Source organism: Grammomys surdaster, unplaced genomic scaffold, assembly GCF_004785775.1.
Source record: "Grammomys surdaster isolate TR1022 unplaced genomic scaffold, NIH_TR_1.0 125950, whole genome shotgun sequence".
NCBI lineage: Eukaryota > Metazoa > Chordata > Mammalia > Rodentia > Muridae > Grammomys > Grammomys surdaster.
In genome coordinates, this window is record NW_021620771.1 from 439977 (window position 1) to 461294 (window position 21318).

The window sequence follows — 21318 nt, forward strand, 5'->3', positions numbered from 1 at the left end:
TCCAGCGTTGGAAACCTTAGGTAGTTTTTATAGTTGGATGTGGTCAGTTCTTTGTGTTAGTGGTTTCTCTACCTGCTCTTTGGTGATAAGATGTCTGCTTTGGGGCAGTGATGGTGACATCAGAGCTATATAGGGCAAGTAAGAAAATGTGTTGCTGGCCTTTGGAATACGGAAGGTGAGGACCTGCTGATCTATCCTAGGCTCCCTCCTGATGTGGACTTGGTCCTGCCTTGGCATTATACACGGGACATCTAGTTGGAGACCTTATTGCCTTCCAAAGCAGTCCATCCAGTTTTAAATAGCATTTATCTCTGGAATGTTCTTATCCTGAGTAGAAATCCGCCGTCGTTATTTCTTCCCATCAGTCCTTCCTCCTCCGTTTGGAGTGGACAGAAGCAATTGCTTCTTTAAAAGAGCCGCTATTCGTTCCCCCTTCTTCCTTGTTTTGTATGTGTATGGTATAGATGTGTATGCTTGTTTGCATGTGTATGAACACATGTGTATATGGAGACCAGAAGTTGACCTTGGTTGTTTCTTTTCCTGAATCCCACCTTATTCACTGAGGCATGGTCTCTCGTTGGGACCGTGTTCACCTGGTGTGGCTAGTCTGGCTAGTCAGCTTGCTGCAGGGATTCCCTGTCTTTGTTGTCTCTGCCTTTTGAGTGCTAGGATTACAGGTGGGTCTGCGTACTCACCCTGCTTTTACCTGGGTGCCAGGGATAGGAATTCAGGGCTTTGTGCATCAAGTGCTTAACTTACTGAGGCGGGTCCCCAGCGCTTCATGTTTCTAAGCACGTTTCCCAGTTTCCATGTCCCGTTATCAACCCAGTCTCCTTCATGTTCCCACGATCATCTCTATCCGTCACCCTCCTGCCTCCTCTCTCCTGGTCCCCTGTGCTTGGCCAGGGTTCCTGTTGGAGGCTACCGCCTGTGAGGTGCCAGGCTTTAGTGTGAGCTGCCTTGTGCCAAGAGCTCAGCCTGCTCTTTCCATTATTCTGATCTTTGAACACAGAATGAGGAAGTGAAGGTGGCATTTGCCTTTTTGGCAGATGAGCTATACTGCTGACTCATTGAGTTGGAGTCTTCTAACTTGGAGTCCTTGTTGGCTACTAAAGCTAGTATTCTTCCTACCCTCTGTTTCGACTATGTGCCTTTCTCATGCAAGCACAGGCCTTGGCAGTCAGCGTGTGCCTAGTCTCCTTCACCTTATCAGTTTGGGCTGTGTTCTTAGCATGTTGAGGTCATTTGGATCTTGACCTAACCTTCTAGCATTAGCTGTTACTCCTAGATTTATTTGCGTCAACAGCGCAGTTAACAGCACATTTTCCCTTGAATGTCTTAACTCAGTGTTAGAATAGCGAGAGCCAAAGAGAGAGCCCTTGGTCACATCAGTAGAAACCTTCCCCATTTCAGTGCAGCTACTCAGTGCCTTAGCCTCTGTGCACAGAATCAGGTAATCTGTGAATGTGTCATTTGTCACCAGTGGGTCTCATCTCCACCAATTCCACATCAATCCAGTGTCTTGTCCTTGCTGGCACTGACCATCCTGTACCTGACATCTTCTGCCCTGTGATAGCAAATGTGCCCATTGTTGAGCTCTGGTGGTGTGGTTAGGGATTTTACTGTTCTAGCGCAGGTATCTGTTTCCAGTTCACCTCACTTTTACTGGTTATTAGTTAGCCCAGGATGTTTCTGATCAATCTTCCCTCCCTTCTTCTATGTCTAGAAATACTACTTCATAAAGTAATCATCACGCTGGCCAAGCAAGGTTCCCAGGAGACATTCTCAACATTTTTGTTTTCTTCTGATTGTACAGCTAGTTTGGTCTGGTGTTAGAGGTTTGTCCCCCTAGTGCCTTTTATGCCTCCCTCAGGCTCTGATTTATACCTGCATAGCTCAAACAGCCTCTGGCTACAGCCTTTATTCTTGGTCATGCTTCTTCTAGATGTTACAGACTATGTTATCAGAAAGAAAACGAAAAAAAAAAAGATAAAAAAGCGCACAAAAACCTCAAAAACAACAAAAAAATGAAAAACAAACAAACAAACAAACAAACACCAAATAAAACCCCACAACAGATCTTGTCATTGGTACCAATTCTACCAAGTGCTTTTCTGGCTTGCCTGCTCTCAATGATGGTTGGGTATCCATCATTAGACTGTCCCGCTAACCTCATTTCTTACTGTCCTTCCTACTAGCCCTTCCCTTGAAGTGTCCTTTGCAGCCAGCTCTCAGGTAGGCAATGTTGACTCATACTGTGCATGTGTACCCTATACTTGGGGACACTTTGCCGCTCTTTTCAGTTGGTTAACTTTTGCTTCTTCTTCAACAATGTCGTATCTGTTGCCTCTCTTAGCACTCCTGTCCCAGATCCAGACCACATTGGTGCCCTTTACTCAGCTGTCTGTTAGATAACGTGTTTCATGGTAAAGTAACTGCTCTGTGCACTGCCTATTGGTTGGAAGGCTTTAGGGAAACAGTGCCATGCTTATCATTTGGCAGGAACTCCTAGTACATACTGAGTGCTCAGAATTCGAAAGGGCGCCTAACCTGTGTTTTTGTCCACTTAATCTAGACTGAGTGCCCATTAATTTCCCTTCCCTGTAATACACTATGACTCTGTGCCTGTGATAAACTTTGGTTTACAGCCTCAGTGATTAGTAGAAAAGGCAAATGGGCATTGTGAAGTATCAAACATTTATTAGGCTGTTCTCAGGTTTTTAAACTTCGTGGTAACCTTTGGTTAAATGTTTCTCTTGCCCTGTGCTAGTTAGGGAAGGCTATGAGCTGTAACAAGCAGCCCTTAGATCTAATTTGCTTCACACAATAACAGTTTTTCTTTTCTTTTTTTGTCCTTTCTTTTTGGTAGGTCACAGTCTGGGGCAGGAATTCCTCATCTATGGCCTCCCACATGGGGATTTGGAGATCCTGGTTACTTTTGTCTGAAGTTCTTCCATCTTAGATGTTCAGAGTCTTTCTTACTGGCTGAGGTGTCGAGATAGAGAAAGGACTATAGACGAGCAGATGCGGGGATGGGGATGGGGTTGGGGATGGGGATGGGGTTGGGGATGGGGATGGGGGTGTCTAGGCCCTCTCCTGGATATCACAGAATCAATTCTTATATTTCATTAGCCAGAATGTTACCACATGGGCATATCCAGCTACGGGGGCAACTGCACATATAGGGCAGCAGAAATCCAGACACAGGAATACAAGGAAGCACCAGTAGCCTGCTGTGGCTGTGCCCTACGTCTGGCTTGATGTTTCCCAGGTCAATTTTGATTCCCAAGTCTCTCATTTTTTGTTATCTTGACAGAGTTCCAATGCAGGCTCAGGACTCTGTGGGTGCTGGGCAAACTGGAAGGATGTTCCTCCATCCTGCCAGGGCTTGGAAGAGAGTGAGCAGCACTCGCAATGATGAGAGGAGATTCTAGGGACCCGATGGCCCATTTGGTGATGTGGACAAAGCGGAGAAGACTCTCAGGCTGAACTCTAAGACCCCGGGTTTTGGTCTTTGCTCGTTGCCTTCTGTTATCTTAAACCCTCTCCTTGGTTCATGCCTGCCTCCCCTTTGCTTGCCTGGACTTGACTCTTGATCAGCTCCTCTTTGCTTTGTCCACATCACAGATGCACTGTCAGGTCCTTGGAATCTCCTGTCATTGTCATATGTGCTGCTGGAATGACAGCCCGTTCTTTTCTAAGTCCTGGCATGACAAAGGGGAATCTTTTCACTTGGTCTAGTACCCACAGAGTCCTGGGCCTGGGTTTGAATTCTGTGTTGAGGTAACAGTTAAGGCAGTAGAGATGCAGTGAGAACCTCTGGGAAGCCAGAGGAATCATCAATCTTTTTGCCTTGAAGAAGACAAGCCTGAAGGGGTTCCCTGATTCTGATGCATATGAGAGCCATTGGGAGATGAAGGGGGAGGACACCAGAAGCCCCCACCTGTAAGCCAGGGCAAACTAAAGCCATGTGTGAAGGTCAAGCATATCCTTCTTCACAAGGCTGCTTGGTTTACCCTGAGAGCAAGTCCGTTAATCTGTCTGCCTCGGGCTTCTCATCTGTGACTTGGCATAATGACACGCCCAACTCAGGGGTTGCTGTGGGGTGCCAGCAGATGAGTAATTGAGTTCCCCATCATGAGTAATGGTGGGGAAAGGTCTGGCCCATAGCAACTGTCTGTAAGTGTTCTTAGCAAGTACTTCAGAAAGATGCCCTTTCTCGGGTGCTGTCTGCTAGGCAACTAGCCTCTTCTGGTATTGCAAGACTCCTGTGGACTCGAAGAACCAGATCGTTCACCGTCCTCAGGTTGGTTGAACTGTATGGGGAGAAGCCAGCTTTTCAGTTGGTAGGGTTTAGTTAAGATGTTTGTTCTATGTAGCTGGAGTGTGGAGGGATTCCTCAGTGTCTGCATGGTACCAGATAGACCTGGGGCTGGTGTTCTGCTACAGTGAGTGAGTCAGGATGCTGTAAGTGCTGTGTTCTAGACATAAATTGCTTCTGGTGGAGTCTGCTGGGTCGAGACTTTGCATTTTAGAGTTGAAACAGACTGAAGCTTTTCCTCACTCACCCTTGTGAGTCATTTTGCTTTAACCTTGGCTCCCATGCTCTCGGCATTAACCTGATTAATTCGGATGAGGAAAACTGGGCAAAGGCTGGATGATGGCATGGTAAGGGCACACACAGTATGACCCTGGCCATGCCTTGTTCTCCTTGACTGGAATCAGCCATGGCAAGGATTGGTGGTGGGTCGAGGGTCCTTTTGGAGGAATAGGATTTGTTAGTAGGAGACAAAGGTTATACTCTTGAAAAATTGAATCAGCAGGTGTTTATTGGACCCTGGCATGGATACAGCTTGGTACCAGTGTGAGGTACTTGGAATGGCATCTATTGCCCATACTGGAAGAGCTCCTGGTTGCCTGTGGGAGATGAATGCATCTATGAAGCAGGTGGTGCTACATTTGGGCACAGAGGTACAGGCACAGAGGGTCTGGATGCACTGTCACAGTCTTTGAGTCTTTGGTGCTGCTGGGCTGTGGTTTAGGCCCAGAGATGGAATATAATTTCATTTCCAGTAAAGAGCACATAGCGTGAACTTTACCATCTGGATAGTTAAGGGTACAGCTCATAAGTGTTAAGTATGTTTGCAGTGTTGTGAAAAGCATCACCAGAAAATGTTAATCTCGAAAACCTGAACCGTAAACCGTAACTCCTCGACACTCTCCCCAGCTCCTGTCCTGGTTCTAGGAGTGTGATCCCTGCAGGCACCCCAGCCTTGTCTGTCTGTGGCTGGCTTGTTTCAGTGCCTGTGGGGCCCTACGTTCATCTCTGCCGTAGTGTGCGTCGTATTCCATTGCTCTTAAGGCAGAGAACTCTTACCCCTGTGCATATAATCACAGGCTGGGCTTGTTCTGTTGACAGTCAGATCATTTTCACCTCCTCACTTGCGTATGAGCATGGGGGTGCAAAACACCCCTCGTGAGTCTCTGATTTCAATTCTTTTGGATTCCTATCCAGCCGTGTATTTGCTGGATCATAGAGTAGTTCTATTTTTGTGGTTGTGAGGAACTGCCATCTATTTTCCACAGCAGTTACACCACTTCACATTCCCACCAACACTGCACAAGGGTTCCAACTTCTCCGCAGCCTTCCCAACGCTTGTTTTCTGTCTTTTTGATAATGGCAGCCACCTTAATGGGTGTGAGGTAGTAGCTTCCTGTAGTGTATTTCTTTGATACTCTGTAACGCTGGGTGTTTTCCTATCATATTTTAAGAAATGTCTTTTTAAAAGAAAGCGTTTTGGTGTTGTGAAGTGGATTAGCAGATAAAGATGCCCGCCACCAAGCCTCTGGAACTTGTGTGGTAGAAGGGAATTGACTCCTGTGAGTGGTTCTCTGACCCCACCCCCATCAATACATAAATGAATAAGTAGATAAATGTAAAATAAGTTAGTGGCTTTTGTTTGTGTGCTGTTTTGATTGTCAGTCATGGGCTGAGCCTAGGGCTTTCTGCATGCTCGAGTGTGCTGCTGGCGAGCTTCACCCTGTCTCCTTGGTCCATTCTAAACCAGTAGTGGGAGACCCTTCTTTCTGGACCACATTTCTCAGACTCTGGGGATTGTTCACTGCAAGGCTGGCTGGCCCAGCTCTGCCCCAGCAGAAATGGAGAGTGAGGGCTTCCTGTTTGAAACCAAAGTTTAAGGTACTCATTTGCTCTGGCCGAAAAACCAGCGCCTCTTGGAAACAAGACTCTACCTGCCCTGCTGATTTTCAGTTTACAGATTTTATGCAGAGAAGAGCAGGGTGTATCTTTTTCCCATTGCTGCTGTAACAAATCAGGATAGACTTAGCCAATAACAATGGTGTATTATCCTTCACTCCTGGAGGGCAGGTGCCTCACTTGGTCTATAGACTTGAGGTCCCTTGGGATGTTGCAGAGAGTGAGTTTGTTTTCCACTTTCTTTAGAATCTAGAAGGTGCTCCCTCTCTTTCTGCAAGGCTAGCACTGTAGTAGCATCTGTTCCCTGTTATCCCGACTCCTGGTTAAGATCTAGGTAGTTATATCAAGCCCACTTGGATAATCAGATAGCAACTTGGACATGGACTGCTTTGGGACTGGAAGGCCATATTGCAATGGACTTTGGGCAGTTTAAGGCAGCTTGATAGCAAGGTCTCTGATTTTGTGCCTCTTAGCCTCAGTCTCAACTCTGGGTTAATGGAATGGCATTGGTGGATCTGTAGTCTGGGAGTTGAGTGTGGATTTTTCTTGGCCTGCCGAGAGATTACAGCAACAGGGTTGGTGTATGGGGGGTGATGGTGGTGGTAGGTGCTCTCTGGGGCCTCCCAGGTCTGCTATGCTGAGTTTCCTCCAGTCCCTTAGCTTCCATTTCTCCTCTTGTGTCTTCATTATGCTTTCTCTCCTAGGCTCATGGAGCAGTAAAGCTTCCCAGAGCATGTCAAAAAGAAAGACGAGGCTTTGGGAGAATAGACCCTGGGTACCTGTTAATTACAGGGAAACCAAAGACGGCAAGGCACCACTTTGTTGCCTGTGCACTTCCTCCAGGTCCTGTGTAAAATTTCTTGGGTCAAATGAATGGAACTGACATTGCCCTGTGAGCAGGGTGTACTTGTGGGTTATGTGTAACTTGTGCAGTGGCTTTGTGGGAAACTTAGTTATGCTCCACTTTATATCTGATATGGGAAACTATTGCAAGTTGCTGACCATCTAGATATCAGAGTATCTCCACGTGCCCGGGATGGTCTGGAATGAATTGTGTATGGGGATTGGGATGGGCTGCTGGTCTAGAGGGCAAGCCTTGTAGCCTAGGATGTGGCATTGAGGGCAAGGATCTCCTGAGATGCTCTTTGTTCTATGTGAGACAGGTGGCCTGACCTTAATGTGCAGGGGTTGTGAGGGGTGGCCGGAAGACAGCTGGCATCCCGTAGTGTCTGGGAAGAAGGTCATTGGGATTGCATATTTACCATTGGCAGCTTGGAATAACGTTGCTGGAGAACAACTATCCTTCAGTATGCAGGCATAAGCCAATCTGGCCTTGGCTGCTAATGCTTCATATGTGACCCTTATTACGTCATGTTGTTCCATTTTACTGAAAAGAATGCTGAGGGGCTAGGAGGTGAAGTTAGTTTAGGGAATATCCTGCAGTTTTAGAGTTGAAACATACTGAGTTGAGTCTTTGTAGATGCCCAATTCCCATACACCTTTACAAATGTCACATGCACCTCCTGAATTATTCCCTACCTGAGTCAGGGCTTTTGGATGTGAGATATAGGAGACATGGATGAAGGGGAGGGAACAGCTCTCGCTCACACACCAAGTCACAGTCTAGAGATGAGATGGCTTCAAATTCTGGCCAGCCAAGTTTCAGAAATTCCAGCTGCCTGCAGCTAACCTCCAGGCCAATCTGGCCTTGGCTGCTCTGGCTTCCTGTCTAAATTAAGCTACAGACTGGAAGAGGAATGTCCCTGGATGGGCAATCGTGTGTGTGTGTGTGTGTGTGTGTGTGTGTGTGTGAGAGAGAGAGAGAGAGAGACAGAGACAGAGAGAGACAGAGACAGAGAGACAGACAGAGAGACAGAGAGACAGACAGAGAGAGACACAGAGAGACACAGAGAGACACACAGAGAAAGAGATGCAGAGAGGGATACACAGAGAGACAGAGAGAGTGAGAGAGAGAGTGAGAGAGAGAGAGAGAAAGGGAGAGAAAGGGAGAGAGGGGGGGAAGGAGAGAGAGAAAGAGAGAGAGAGAGGGGGGGAGAGAGGGAGGGAGAGAGAGGGAGAGAGAAGGAAGAGAGGGAAGGAGGGAGGGAGGGAGGGAGAGAGAGAGAGAGAGAGAGAGAGAGAGAGAGAGAGAGAGAGAGAGAGAGAGGAAGACTCACTCTAAGTGTCTGGATAGGTGACTGGCAGCTGTGGTCATTCCTTCCCAGTAGGTCGTGGCTCAGGGACTATTTTGTATAGGTACATCACCCTCAGCTCAAGGTATGAGGGACCCTGGGAGCCACACAACATTTCTGGGTTCCTTACCTTGTACTTTGTACTGAGGCTATAGTCTGGAAGGGGACCAAGCTCTACCATAGGTTATGCCTGAGCAGGGGTGGGAAGCCACAGATGCACTATGTCTGTATGCAGAAAGCATGGCAAAGGCCATGACATACACAGAGGAGAGTAGCAGTGCTCTGTGCCTCTGTATCCTTCATTGGTGATATGTGCTTATGTGTGCACATCTCCTTATGAAGATCTGTATTCAAAAGCAACATTGTGGTCATGGGAGGGTCTTGCCTCATTGGCCCCTTTCTTGAGTCTGAAGGAACAGTGTTCTCTTTCCCATAGGGATCTCTTTACATAGCGGTGCCCTGAAGTCTACATGTTAAGTTTCATAATTCCTTGGCATCACAGGAAGGTTGGGCCAAACACTGACCATCTTGAATGAGAGCCCCACCCACAGTTTTATGAGGCACCCCATGTTTATGTCATGATGTTTAGAGTGCTGAGTCTGCAGTGGGAAATCACAGGGACCAAAGCTGTGTGGGCCCTCTACATTTCATGCTACAATCAGAGGTTCTTCAGCCACCTACTATGTATGGAGTGCGTGGGTCTTTATTCTGCAGCCTCCTGCTCCTGAGGGTCACTAGGGAGGGCAGGTGATCACCTGTAAATCAGTGTCAGTGTCATTTAAAGCAGAGTGGATCGGGCATAGGTGTTGCTCTTCACTCCCAGGGAATTCTGCCTTAGAGATTGGAGAACACCCTAGAAGGTGCTGACCCAGTAGAGCAGAGACTTTGCAGTCCACTTTATGTCAACATTCAAGGAGAGACTTCAGGGTGGGTGTGGGTGTGTAGGGACCTCAGGATCCATCTGGGAAGCTGAGTCCTTTTGACAGCATGTTCCAAACAATAAATTCCTCTACCACCCACATAAGAATTTTAGAATCTGTGACTGTCAGCAAAGCGTGCAGGACCTTAGGGATCATTTGGTGAACTTCTTCTATTTGCGGCTGAGGTAACTGTACACAGGAGGGAGGTGATCTTGTTCAGGGTCAAATAGCCACTTACTAGGGGATAGGAGATGAGATCCAGGTATCCAGCTATGCTCAGAAATAGACCCGAGAGAGAACGTTATCCAGGAAGTGGGAATGGCTGGAATCACATGCAGCTAACTCAGTGTAAATACAGGTCTGAGTTTCAGACACTGGACAAGGTCATCCCTGAGCTTTCCCAGGTTCCTTTCCTGAATCTTCCTTTATTTTTAGAGCCCTGAGCTTTAGAAGCCTTTGTGATTACAAAACGAAGCCAGCAGTGCCACGGTGACCTCGGAAGAAGCTGGACCAGGCTGAGTGCTTATGGTGTCTTTAAATGCTTGAGCAGCATGCTGAGGTCATGGAACTAGCAACCGGCAATTCAGAACAGGCCCTTGGGGCTCTTACAACCATCATCTGGGCTTTTAACCACTTGTCATGCTACTTCGCTGTTTCAAAGATAGTTGCTTTTATCATTTGCTGTACAATCCCCTAAACTCAAGTATTTCCACACCCTACACTCTGTTCTCCACTGTTTTTGGTCTTCATAGAACAAGATCAGATATGCATTGTCTTAAAGGTTATAACCCTCCCGATTACTGTGAGGACACAGGGGAGAGGAACATAAACAAAGGGACAAAGTCACAGGTTGAAGAGCTTTAAAGACTTTTTACAGGCCTTGTTTCTGCTTTGTGGATTCTCTTCTGAGCTGAAGAGCAGTAGAGCCTTTGGATGTCTACCTTCATATTGAGGGTGGTGTGTAGACCTTTTGTCTTGGCCTTCTAAAGCAACTGAAGCAGAGGAAGGACTAGGCAGCACTGAAGTGCATTGGCCTGTGTAAAGCGCTAGGATCTCAAAGGATGCTCTACTTGGTGGTATCCATTGCCCCAAGTCTTGGGTATATCCAAAGATGAAGGCACAGGTACTTCCTCTGCTTTCAACAAAAGGGGATGTTGGAGTAGAGGGACCCCCAGGTATAACTGGGTCAAGAAAGTGTCAGAGAAATTGGGCACCTGGGAGTAAAGGAAGGATGGGAGAGATACATTTGGAGAGAACACAGTGTATCTTTGTACATGCGATTGCTAGCATGGGCTTAAGATGCCAGAGAAAATGGAGGATTGGTGGCAGATAAGTCAGCCCTAGCCTGGGTCTCACTGGGCAGGGCCACAGGTGTCCCTTTGCCTCAGTGTATTGTCAGCAAAGACACTGATGCTGTGTCTCCTGACTTGGAGTTGTCAGCATGTAGAACTGAAAAGGCATTCCTTCATCAATCACCTCTGTTTGTACTCAGTGTGGGCCACCTCTGGGAGAAGTGCCAGAGTATCAGAGTGGTCGTACTGTGGTCTACCCTGCAGATGGTATTGGGCAAGGCTGAAGCTGGGTAGGTACCAAGCCGCGGCTCTGACAGCTGGTATTTAATGGCTCTTGAGATGCATTTAGGCAGGTGTCTGGTTTGACTCAGTTGTGAAGGCATGTTTGTGCATCTGCATATATGATTTATTTGATATTTGAAAGTAATTTATAACCAAGATTCTTTGAATCCTTCTCTGGGCTTGTGTCCCTGCTCCCTGGAAGTGTTTGTGGAGGGGCTGGGATCCCCTCAGTCCTGGTCTAGATTCGCTTGTTATTCCTGCTGGAAGGATCCTTGGGTGTCTTAGATCACAAAGTCTTTACCTCCTTATTGAGTTATATCAGCTATTGGGCTACTTCCAGATTGTTGGTGAGGGCTTCTAACAGGAGCCTGGATGACCTAAAAAAGCAAACTGGAGAATCTACCCAGCATGGATGACAGCTTTCCCACAGCTTCACAGATGGATGCCTCCATACTTGTCTTTCCCAGGCTATTTACCACAGCCCCTCCCTAAAATCTGACCTGATGAAGATGGAGACAGTTTGATTTAGAGGGTAGGCCTGAATAACACCCAGGAATGGAATCCTGTTCTATCTGGCTTATTTCACCTATCATAATGTGTTTCTTCTTGTTTGGAGCATAAGTCAGAATATCCTTTCTCTTTAGGGCTGAGCAGTATTCCAGTGTAGAACACATTTGAACAACCTGTTGATCCATTGGTGAACACTTGTACTGTCTCTGTCTTTTGTCTCTTGTGAATAACGCTGCTATGAATGCTGGTGTGCAAATACCTGTTGGACCTTTTAATTTCTAATAATTTTGGCTGTATGCCAACTGGATCTATAGTAATCGAATGTTTAATTTTTGAGCAACTGTCATCCTGCTTTGCACAGTGGCTTGTAGCATTCCCCACTGGTGACAAGACATGCCTGATGGTTCTGCTCTTTTGTTACCAGCACTTGCTACCCTCTACTGTTAGTCATAGAAATACTAGCTGTGGTGCAGTGCTCCTCTGGCTTTGCAGACTTCCATGCAACTGTGATGAGGCTGGTATGGACATGATGAAAGAGAAGAGAAAGAGATCTCCTAGGATCTTCCTTGCCACCCTTCTCAGATGAATGCTTGTGGGTTGCACTTGGTCCTCATGTGTAGCTTTCAGGAGGTCGTGAGTCCCTATGCATAAGCTAGCAAGGGGCAGTGAGTGGATTAGCTGGGTGCTATCCCAGGCTGCTTCTGCATTGGAAAGAGTCCAACTGTTGTTTGAGGGAGGGGAGGCCGGGTGCTCTTTATTTAGCTCAAATAATGGGTAAGAGAGGCCTTGGTAGGGTCAGGCTAGTTGGTGAGAATGTGGGAGCCATGGGATGCTCTCCAGATGTGATCCAAAGAGCACTGGGGCCTGAGTGCTGAGACAGAGGATTTCTCACAGCGTTTGAGTTTCATTCTGAAGACCAGGAAGAGGAGAGTTAAGGAGGGGACTTGCAGGGGTGAGTGCAGAGCAGAAGGGATGGCGCCAGGAGTAGGGTTCAGAGCTCTTTGCTCTCTCCATCAAATGTGGGGAAAGTCTAGGCCTAGACAGCTCTATCTCAGCATGGAGCTTATTGTCTACCTGTGTGTTTATTGCTGTTGCTCTTGTTGCCTTCTGCCTTGTTGTTTGCCTGTTGGTAGGGGTTTTAAGGGTTAGCAAGACAAATGGGTGTAGCCCCCCATTGTAAATGAAAGAAATATTGTACTTTGCATGTAGCATTATTAAATGTCCAGGGACTATGAAGCAAGAAGTAAGTGACGTTTTCTTCTACTTTAGCAAGGATGAGAGACATCCAGTAGTAAGACAAGCAGGCCTGGGTGACTCTGTTTCTGTACATATTTTGCTTTTTAGTGTGTGACTCTGAGGGGTAGCACCCCTCCTCTGTGCCATGCAACCCCAATAGTGGAACAATGTCAGAGCCTTTTCATTTTGTTGGATCTCTGGATCTCTCCGTACCTGTAGTTTCCTCCCAGGGACTGATGCCTGATCTGGGAATATGGAATGCAACAGCTTTAAGGTATGGTTGCAGAAAGCAAAAAATGAGCATCGGGAGAATCTTTAAACTAATAACACACTCTTCATGTTCGTGTCTCTTCATTGGAAGAAGGTAGTCTTCCTTTGTGTCCTGAGGCGCTTTGTGTGGGGATCTGGAGCAGTTCTTATTAATAGCTGCTGCTCTATGGGTAGAACTTCCAGACATACAATCTCATTAAGTATTCTTGGTCATCCTGCAAGGAATGCATTGCTAATTCTATTTTTCAGAGCAATTGACTGAGGCCCAGAGAAATGTCTATTTATTTGGTACTTTATAGAATCAGAAGCCTGGGTATATGTTGTGTGATAAAACTTTCCCTGAGGAGATGCAACACACACACCTATTCACCCCAGAGAGGGAGCCTACAACAGACAAAGCATGTACACCACCATGGCCTGTTTTTAGCTACCTTTCTATCTTGCTCACCTTCAGGCCACATGGCTTTGTTCTGTAGAGCCACTGCTGCAAATACCTAGCTATCTGTGGCCTTTGTCTAGAGCCTTGGCCACAGGCAGCACAAAGCCACCAGGAGTTCATGAAGACGGTGTATTGGAATCCCTGCTCTTCTCTGTGGCAGCAAGCAGATGTTTGCCAGGTGGGACTAGGCCCCCACTAGAGGGGCTTTCAGCAGTGGGACAGGAGTTGAGTACTGGTTTGGCGGTGGTAATTCTCGTGGTATATGTAATTTATAAAATAAAATCAAACTTGTCCTTCCTTACCAAAGAATCATTTAATGTGCAGAATTTGGGAAAATTCTCCTGTAAAATGTGAAGGTTATAAGGTTTGAACTCTCAGGTATTCTGTCAGGGTTTTGCCAAGCTGCCATGACACTGTCCCCAGATACCAGTTATCCCAAGGACTTCCTGTTTGCGCAGCATGATGTCTGCCCCCAGTCAGAGCCAATTACATCGCTTAACTACAGTCTGAAGTGCTGACTTTCAGTAGCTTCACTCTGAGCTCACTGAATTTAGGTGTGTTGTCAGCAAGTGGTGGTGTGAACAGCAGAAATGGAGACCTCCCTTGCCTCCGTGCCAGGGAAGAAGACATGGAGGAGTAGTTTGCCATTATCATGGTTTGCCCTCAGTGACCGGAGCCTGTGATTTAGCTGCATGCATCCGTGAGTTGTCCCTCCTTCATGCCTGCTGATGCTGGCCACTAAAGATAAAGCAGCATAATGCTTAGTGTCTAGTGGGGACAGGCTAACCTTGATCAGGAGCAGATGGTTCTTTCCTCAGTGGGACTCCTTATTGAGGTTTCTTTTCCTCTGTCACCTTCTTGACTTGCTTCGTATACTATAGAGAAGGGGTTTCCATGCTGGTCTGAGAAGGTGCGGATGCTGTTGGCAGGGCCACTTTCTTATTAGTGTGGCCTTGGGGAGGCTCAGGTTTTCTACCTGCCTTCCCCCTGCCCCTGGCGGGTCATCAGAGGAAGGTGCTCTATTTAAGGCAGCAGCTGATCTGCTGAGTTGGGGAGATGCTGCAGATGTCCTTGCCCCTTGCTGTCTCTTCATTATGGAACAGATGCAACGGCTGTGGGCATGGGGCTGCTCTCCGCATCTCTTCTGTTCTGGAAAGGTGAGGAAGAGTTGCGATAAGTGCTGTATTGTGTTCAAGCAGTTCAGGTGCTCAGCTTCAAGGTGGACACACTCAAGGGAGGAGGCTTTCATTTCAACCACCCCTCTCAGCCTGAGGGACAAAATCAGGTTTCTATCAGCCCATTGAGGAGAATCGTTCCACACTTATTTTTTTTCAGTGTCAGACAGGTAAAGATAGTCATGGCCTTAGTGTTTGTCAGAGCTGAGAATCATTACACTTTGGTAGGTCTTTTTGCAGGCAGTAGTTATTTCAAGATTAGGACAGCCACCCATCTATCACACCCAGACCCATTCTTGGTTGCTCCCCTTTCCTGCTTAGAAACCAAGTGCTTCTTTATCTCTCTTTCCTACTTCATACCCCAGTCTTCACAGTGCTCTGCCTTAAGTACTGTCCCATGTGGTAGTCTGTGTCTATTTAGAAGGAGATGAACTGAAATTAAATAGAACTTAAAATGTGCTTCCACCATTGTCCCAGAGACATTATATGTGCTCTACAGATGCATTTGATGGATAGCCACCATATTGGATAGTTCAAAATGACATACCATATCTACTACCATAAACGTTATGGTCAGACTGGGGAATAGTGACTCATGCTTGTAAGCCCAGCATTTGGGCAGCCGGGGAAGGGAGAACGGCCTTTAGTTTGAGATCAACTTGGGCTATACAGTGAGTGTGAGACTCAGCCAGCTCTATAGAGTGAGTCTCTGTCTCAGAAAACATAAATTCAAACCCAAATAATAACAGAGCTATATTGCATAGCACAAGGCCGACGTGTCTTGAGCAGCTGTGATGGTTTTAGGAAGAATGGATACAGGATACAGGAATCAAAGGACTTCAGGGTTAGCTGGAAGGGTTGGGGGAGGAGGCACTAGGATTGTCTTGGAGGAATGGCATCTGAAGAGCACTGCAGAATAGATCAAGGGAATTGCATTTGGTTAAGAAGCTGGGGATATCGTAGACTCCAGTGCCCCTGGGGTTGGGAAGCTGTCGGCAGGACTTGGAAGCTGTACCAGTGAGCAGGTTCCTGCCCCACCTGGTTCGGTTTTGGTTTGGGTCTTGGTTGTGCAGTCTCAAAGCTGCGTTAGGAACTCTGGCTTCAGGGAACCTGAGACTTGGCTTAGGTGTTTGCCTCTGTGGTCCAGGAAGGCAGTAGGAAGAAGCTGGAAGAGCATCCATGTCAGCTGTCTGCCTGTCATTCCATGTCACAGGGTGACCCTGTAAGGCCTGCTGGAGTCATCTGTGGATAAACTCCTCCAAGATGGCGAAGGACAGTCTTGACTGAGTCAAGACCAGGAGACAGGGTCCTCTTGCTTTCCAGTTACCAGGTTTGTGCTGGCTCAGGCCAGTACATCTTCAGTTTTAGAATGCCTGCTACATATGGGGCCCTTGTCACCTATGAGGGCTTGGAGAATCCAGGTAGATGGTTGCAAAGGTTTTGGGTGACCCCTGACTCAAAAGAAGGCCATTGCTGTGCACTCAGGGACTTGACTGACAAGAACTGCAGCAGGGCAGCCATTGCAGCCTTCTCCTTCCTGAGGTGAGCTGCCTTCTGATCTGCCTGTCACTTAGGCATTCTTTAGGAGTCACCAGCTCTATTTGTGGCAGAAGTCACATGACCACAGAAGGTGGCTGTGTTGTTGAAACCCATATCTTTTCCATGTCTGTGGTTCATTAGGAATCCCTTTATGTTGCCCAGGGATCTGGGCATCTTTACCTGAGAGTAGTGTGGGGGAGGGAGGTGGCAGGAATACTGGATCCTACTGGTTAGGCTCTCAGTTCTTGGGTTAGAAAATATTTTAATTAATTTATTCTTGCATATATTACATCTTGACCACAGTTGTTCCTCCCTCCTCTCCTCCCAGACAAACTCTCATCACCTCCCTTCCCATCCACTCGTCCCCCATTTCCTTTCAGAAAAGGTCAGGCCACCCAGGGATATCAGTCAAACATGGCACATCAAGTTGTAATAAGACTGGACACTTCCCTCATATTAAGGCTGGATGAGGCAACCCAGTAGCAGGAAAAGGGTCTGAAAGCATCAGAGACAGACCCCATTCTCACTATTAAGAGTCCCACAAAACATTAAGCCACACAAATATAGCATATCTACAGAGAGCTGAGGTTAGACCCACGTAGGCTCCCTTCTTGTTGGTTAGTCTCAGTGAGCTCCCGTGAATCCAGTTTGTCGATTCTCTGGGTTTTCTTGTGGTGTCCTTGACCCCTTTGGCTCCTACAATCCTTCCTCCCCCTCTTCTGCAGGATACTCTGAGTTTTGCCTAATGTTTGACTATGGGTCTCTGTATCTGTTGCTGTCAGTTGCTGAATGAAGCCTCTCTGGTGGTGATTATGCCAGGCAAAAATCATTTCTTCACTTCTTTATTTCCCAGGTGTGTTTGGTTCTATCTTATGTCCCTGGACCATCTGGCCTCTGGTTTCTGGTCCTCCAGACAGTGTCAGGGGTAGGTGTTCTCTCATGGTGTGGGTCTCAAGCTAGACCCGTCATTGGTGAGCCACTCCAACAATTTCTCTGCCACCTTTACTCCAGCATATTGTGCTGGCAGGACAGAATATAGGTTGATAGTTGTGTGGTTGGGTTGGTGTCCCAATCCCTCCACTGGAAGTCTTGCCTGGTTCTGGGGGATTAGAAGTTTTAAGACAGAATTATTTAAAGCCAGGCTTGGAATGTAAATAGAAAGCATGAAGCTAGGGGCAGAGGGAAGAGGATTCTAAGTACACAGAAATGCAGGGTAGCTGATTAGAACTGGACATGTTTGAGGGACAAAAGGAGACCAGATGTAATAAGCCCAGGGAAGCTGGCCTGGGCCGGCATATACAGGTTTCAAGAAACACGATGGGTTTGAAAATGATTGATGTAGGAGAATGATAGGGCCTGATTTAGTGTTTGTGTTTCCTAAAGGATTATCCTGACTGCTTGTGAGTGAGGCTTGGGTTGGAGAGGGAGAAAACTGGAAATGAGAGAGATCTCAGAGATTCTCACATCAGGAAGTGAATGGTGGCCTGGACCAGAGTGGTGAATGGGAGGCAGAGAGTGCTAGTCTCTCTCCTCAGAGCCTCTCTCCTATCCGCAGAGTAAGGGGAAGGACGCAGGGCTTAAGGTGTAGATAGACAGACTTCATAAGATAAAGGTTTAACGTTTACCTGCGGCTTATCTTGTGTCAGTCAGCTCTCTGTCACTAAGACTCTACCACACCAGAGGCCACAGCATGTAAGGAGCAACAGTTTACTTTGACTCACAGTTTAGAAGAGTCAGTCCCTTGGCTCATTGCTTTTGGATCTGTGGGGGACATTACATTATGGTCAGGGAGTATGGCTTATGCTGACCTTTGACTTCATGATGGCTGGGGGGCTTAAGGACATAGAGGGGTGGGCTACAATATTCCTTCAAGGCCCTATTTCCATCAATCCAAGTTCTTCTCATCAGATCCCGCCTCTTGAAGGTTTGACCCCCTCATGTAATGAGGACAGTGCATGAGGCATTGGGGGATACTTATGATACAAGCTGTGACAGCATTCTTGCTTCTCAGGAGATCGTCATCATTATAGTCACTAGCAATAGATGTCGAGCATTCTTTGGGATGGAGAATTTAAAAACCACTGTGTCATATTATTGGACATACTCCTGACTGGGAGATATGCAGCACCAAGCTACTCTAACACTGAAGAAGCATGTATCCATTCTCCGACTGGGACTTCTCTCTGGGACCTTGTAGGGCAGGGTGATATGAGACTAATGGGTCTGTGTTGGGGCCGTGCTGTGTCCTTGCTCTTCTGAGAAGAGTTAACACCTTTGTGAAGTAGGCATGGTTGCTGCTGTCTTCAAGGGAGCTCAGCCATTGGACAAACAGGAATCATTTTTCTTATGTCTGGAAGAGGTTGGTGCTGTGGAGGTCTGACAGGTTTCCATGTGGTCTGGTCTGCTGAGCTACAATTCTGGGGTTCTCTTGGGCACGAGAGCATCAGGGGATATAGCCCAGTAAGTCTGGAGCCAGATTAGACTTAGCTGGTGGCATCAGTTCAACTGGCAGCCAGGAGGCAAAGCTTTGAATCAGCCTTATAATTTGAAAATTGGTCTTTGTATTGGGTGGTGATTTTGTGCTAACAAAAAAGCATCAGAGAAACAATGTAGGGCTGTCCTACCTTCATGGCATTACTTTGGGTTCAGAATCCTTGCTACAGAGATGGAATTTCCCCACTCCTAAGACGCATGGAAGGTTGCACTTCCCATTGCAGCTGTCATTTAGGCTCTCCTAGAACCTCAGGTTGGGATGGGAAAGCGACTTGGAGAAGCCAAGGCCATAGTGACCTTAAAGTGTATCCATCATGGAGACTAACCTTGGAGAATACGTTTCTCTCTTTCCTGCATGTGGCCATTTATGGTGGGGCCACCCTTTACTACTCAAAGGCTATAGCCACATTCTAAGATAGCTGTATTCTTATCCTCAGGCAAAGGAGGAGGGTGATATTCTATTTCTCGGCACACTCAGGCCTCTTAACATGTGTCTCCAGATTGTATGCCCTGGAGGTATCCTTGTGTTCTGGGAATGGGTCTCAATATGGAGTGTGAGGTGCTCAGGAGTTCATCCAGGTGCCTCCTGACCTGTCTTATGCCCACGGTGCCCAGGACCCCTTGCTGGGCTTTCACTCTGGGGCTCTCTGTCTTCTTCTCATGTGTCACCCTAAAGCCCGGGCACTGCTTGCTTTGTGAACCAGCAACTGATCTGAGAGAAATGAAAGTGATGAACTGATGTGGATAGGAAACTGGGGTGTGCCAGGCTTAGTAGGGAACATGGCTGCTTTTATAGAAGTAGAGAAAGATAGGTCCAGGAGCTAAAACAGTGACCACTAAACTTTGTCAATGCCAAAAAGAATCTACAAAGTCAACAGACAGAACAGATAGAACAGAGCCAGGAAGAGTTAAGTTCCAGCCCAGTTTGACAAGCAGAGATGGGATGCAGGGCCATTTTGGACTTGCTCGCATCGGTGTAAGAAAAAGAAACAGGGATGCTTTCCATTCTCTGTCACCAGGGAAGTTACTGTAGGTGTTAGTGTTACAGCTGCTGCTCAACCCAGAAGTCCAGGAGGAGGTGTGCATGCATGTATCTGCGTGCTTGTGTACACACACATGTGCATGTGTGGAGTGTTGAAAGAGGTGAGGAGGGAGGGATAGAGTCTGGCAGTTCACCATGAGCCCCGAGTGCAGTAAAATCTTCCATTGTCTCATTTCGTGACCTTTAATGAGTCACATGCTCCTTTGTTTTCTTGGGTGTTGAGTGGAGACACTTGTCTTGCTGCTTAGGCGAGCAGCTCTGCTTCAGCTGCCTTGGCTAATCCGAACCCATGCTCTCAGCTCTCTGCTCTGGGGGCCTATGTCCCTAGCCTCTGGAGCCTTCCTTACTTTACTCTTAGCATCTATATATTGAAAGGAGGGCAATCAGTGATAGGCTGTGAGAGAGGGGGCTTCTCCATCGAGGAGAGGTCTGTTCTTCACAAGCTTGATGGTCTGGTAAACATGCTCCTGAGGTGCAGAAACTGCCTGGTGCCACTGGGCAGAGGAAGGGGAGAGCATAAGGGGAGTGTGTAGTGAGGTGAGTGTGCCAGAGTAGTGGGCACAATGGAGACACTTTACCAGGGTCTGTGGAATGAGGCTAAAGTCAAATACCACAGATGTCATCCAACAGCTGTGCAGGTGGCTGATTACAGCTGGTGCCAAAGAAGGCCTGATGCGCTAGCCTTGGTATCCAGTGGGTGATAATAAGTACATAGCATCTGTTCATTTCTTGCTCCTTCATCTCTGTCCATGGGAAGAAGTGGTAATCTACCACAATACGATTTGCTGTTGTGCCAGGGAAGGCTCAGAACCCCGTCATCAGCATCTTGGATACTGATGTCAATCATTTGGCTTATAGTTGAAGTTTTACTATCTCTGAGGCTGTTTCGATGAGGAGGACAGAGACTTTGGAAGCCAGCAAGCATGTCGAGGACTGTGCAAGCATGTTGGTTGGGTCTTTTTGGATTGCATGAGAGAGGTAATGGAGTCATCTTAACTGAGAAGTAGCTAAGTCACTAAAGTAACTTAATCATCTGAGTGGTAGAAGAAAGTGGCTCCAGGAAGATCTGACCACAAATGTTCTATGACCCCCCCCCCCAGTAGTGCCTCCCTGGAACCATATTGATGTAGTCTTGGAGGGGGCCATTCAACTCCCAGATTACTGCACTGGGTATGAGCTTACTTTGGCTAACCTTCTCACTGCAGAGTTTAGAGCTTCCCACTCTTGGCTGTACTGTGTCTTTGCGCCATCAGTTCCAGGGCTGGGATGACTGACTGTCATGTCTGCACATTTCCTTCCTCCTAATTCCTCTATCTTACCCTCATCTTCTTCCATTTCTTATTTACCCATTCTATCTAAATGAATATCCTTTTATTTGAGCACTCTTATGAATATGTATTTTAAGGGTCAGAAGTTGCATTGATTTCACCATTCGCCATATACTTTCTCACTAGCTCAGTGCTGTGAACATACGCTTCTCACATCTTGTCTGCCTAAGTCAAGTCAGTGAGACTAGGGAAGAGAGTGACAGGCCCAAGTTTATCTGGATGAACTAGGTCACACAGGGCCTGGAATAGATTTTATGGCTGTATTTCCTGGAGCATACATATTGGTGTTTTTGTATGTTACCTCCCAAGTTCTTGCAATAGCTTGGGAAAAGAAAAAAGATTTTTCTTTGTCCAAAATTGTGTCTAGAATCCAAAATGTGTCC

At 47.0% G+C, this 21318-nt stretch overlaps 1 protein-coding gene across 5 annotated transcripts in view; it reads left to right on the forward strand.

Moving 5' to 3' along the window:
* The window catches only part of Cacna1c (calcium voltage-gated channel subunit alpha1 C), a 604243-nt gene that overhangs the window by 115001 nt on the left and 467924 nt on the right, over positions 1 to 21318 (forward strand). The gene's annotated exons all lie outside the window — the stretch shown is intronic.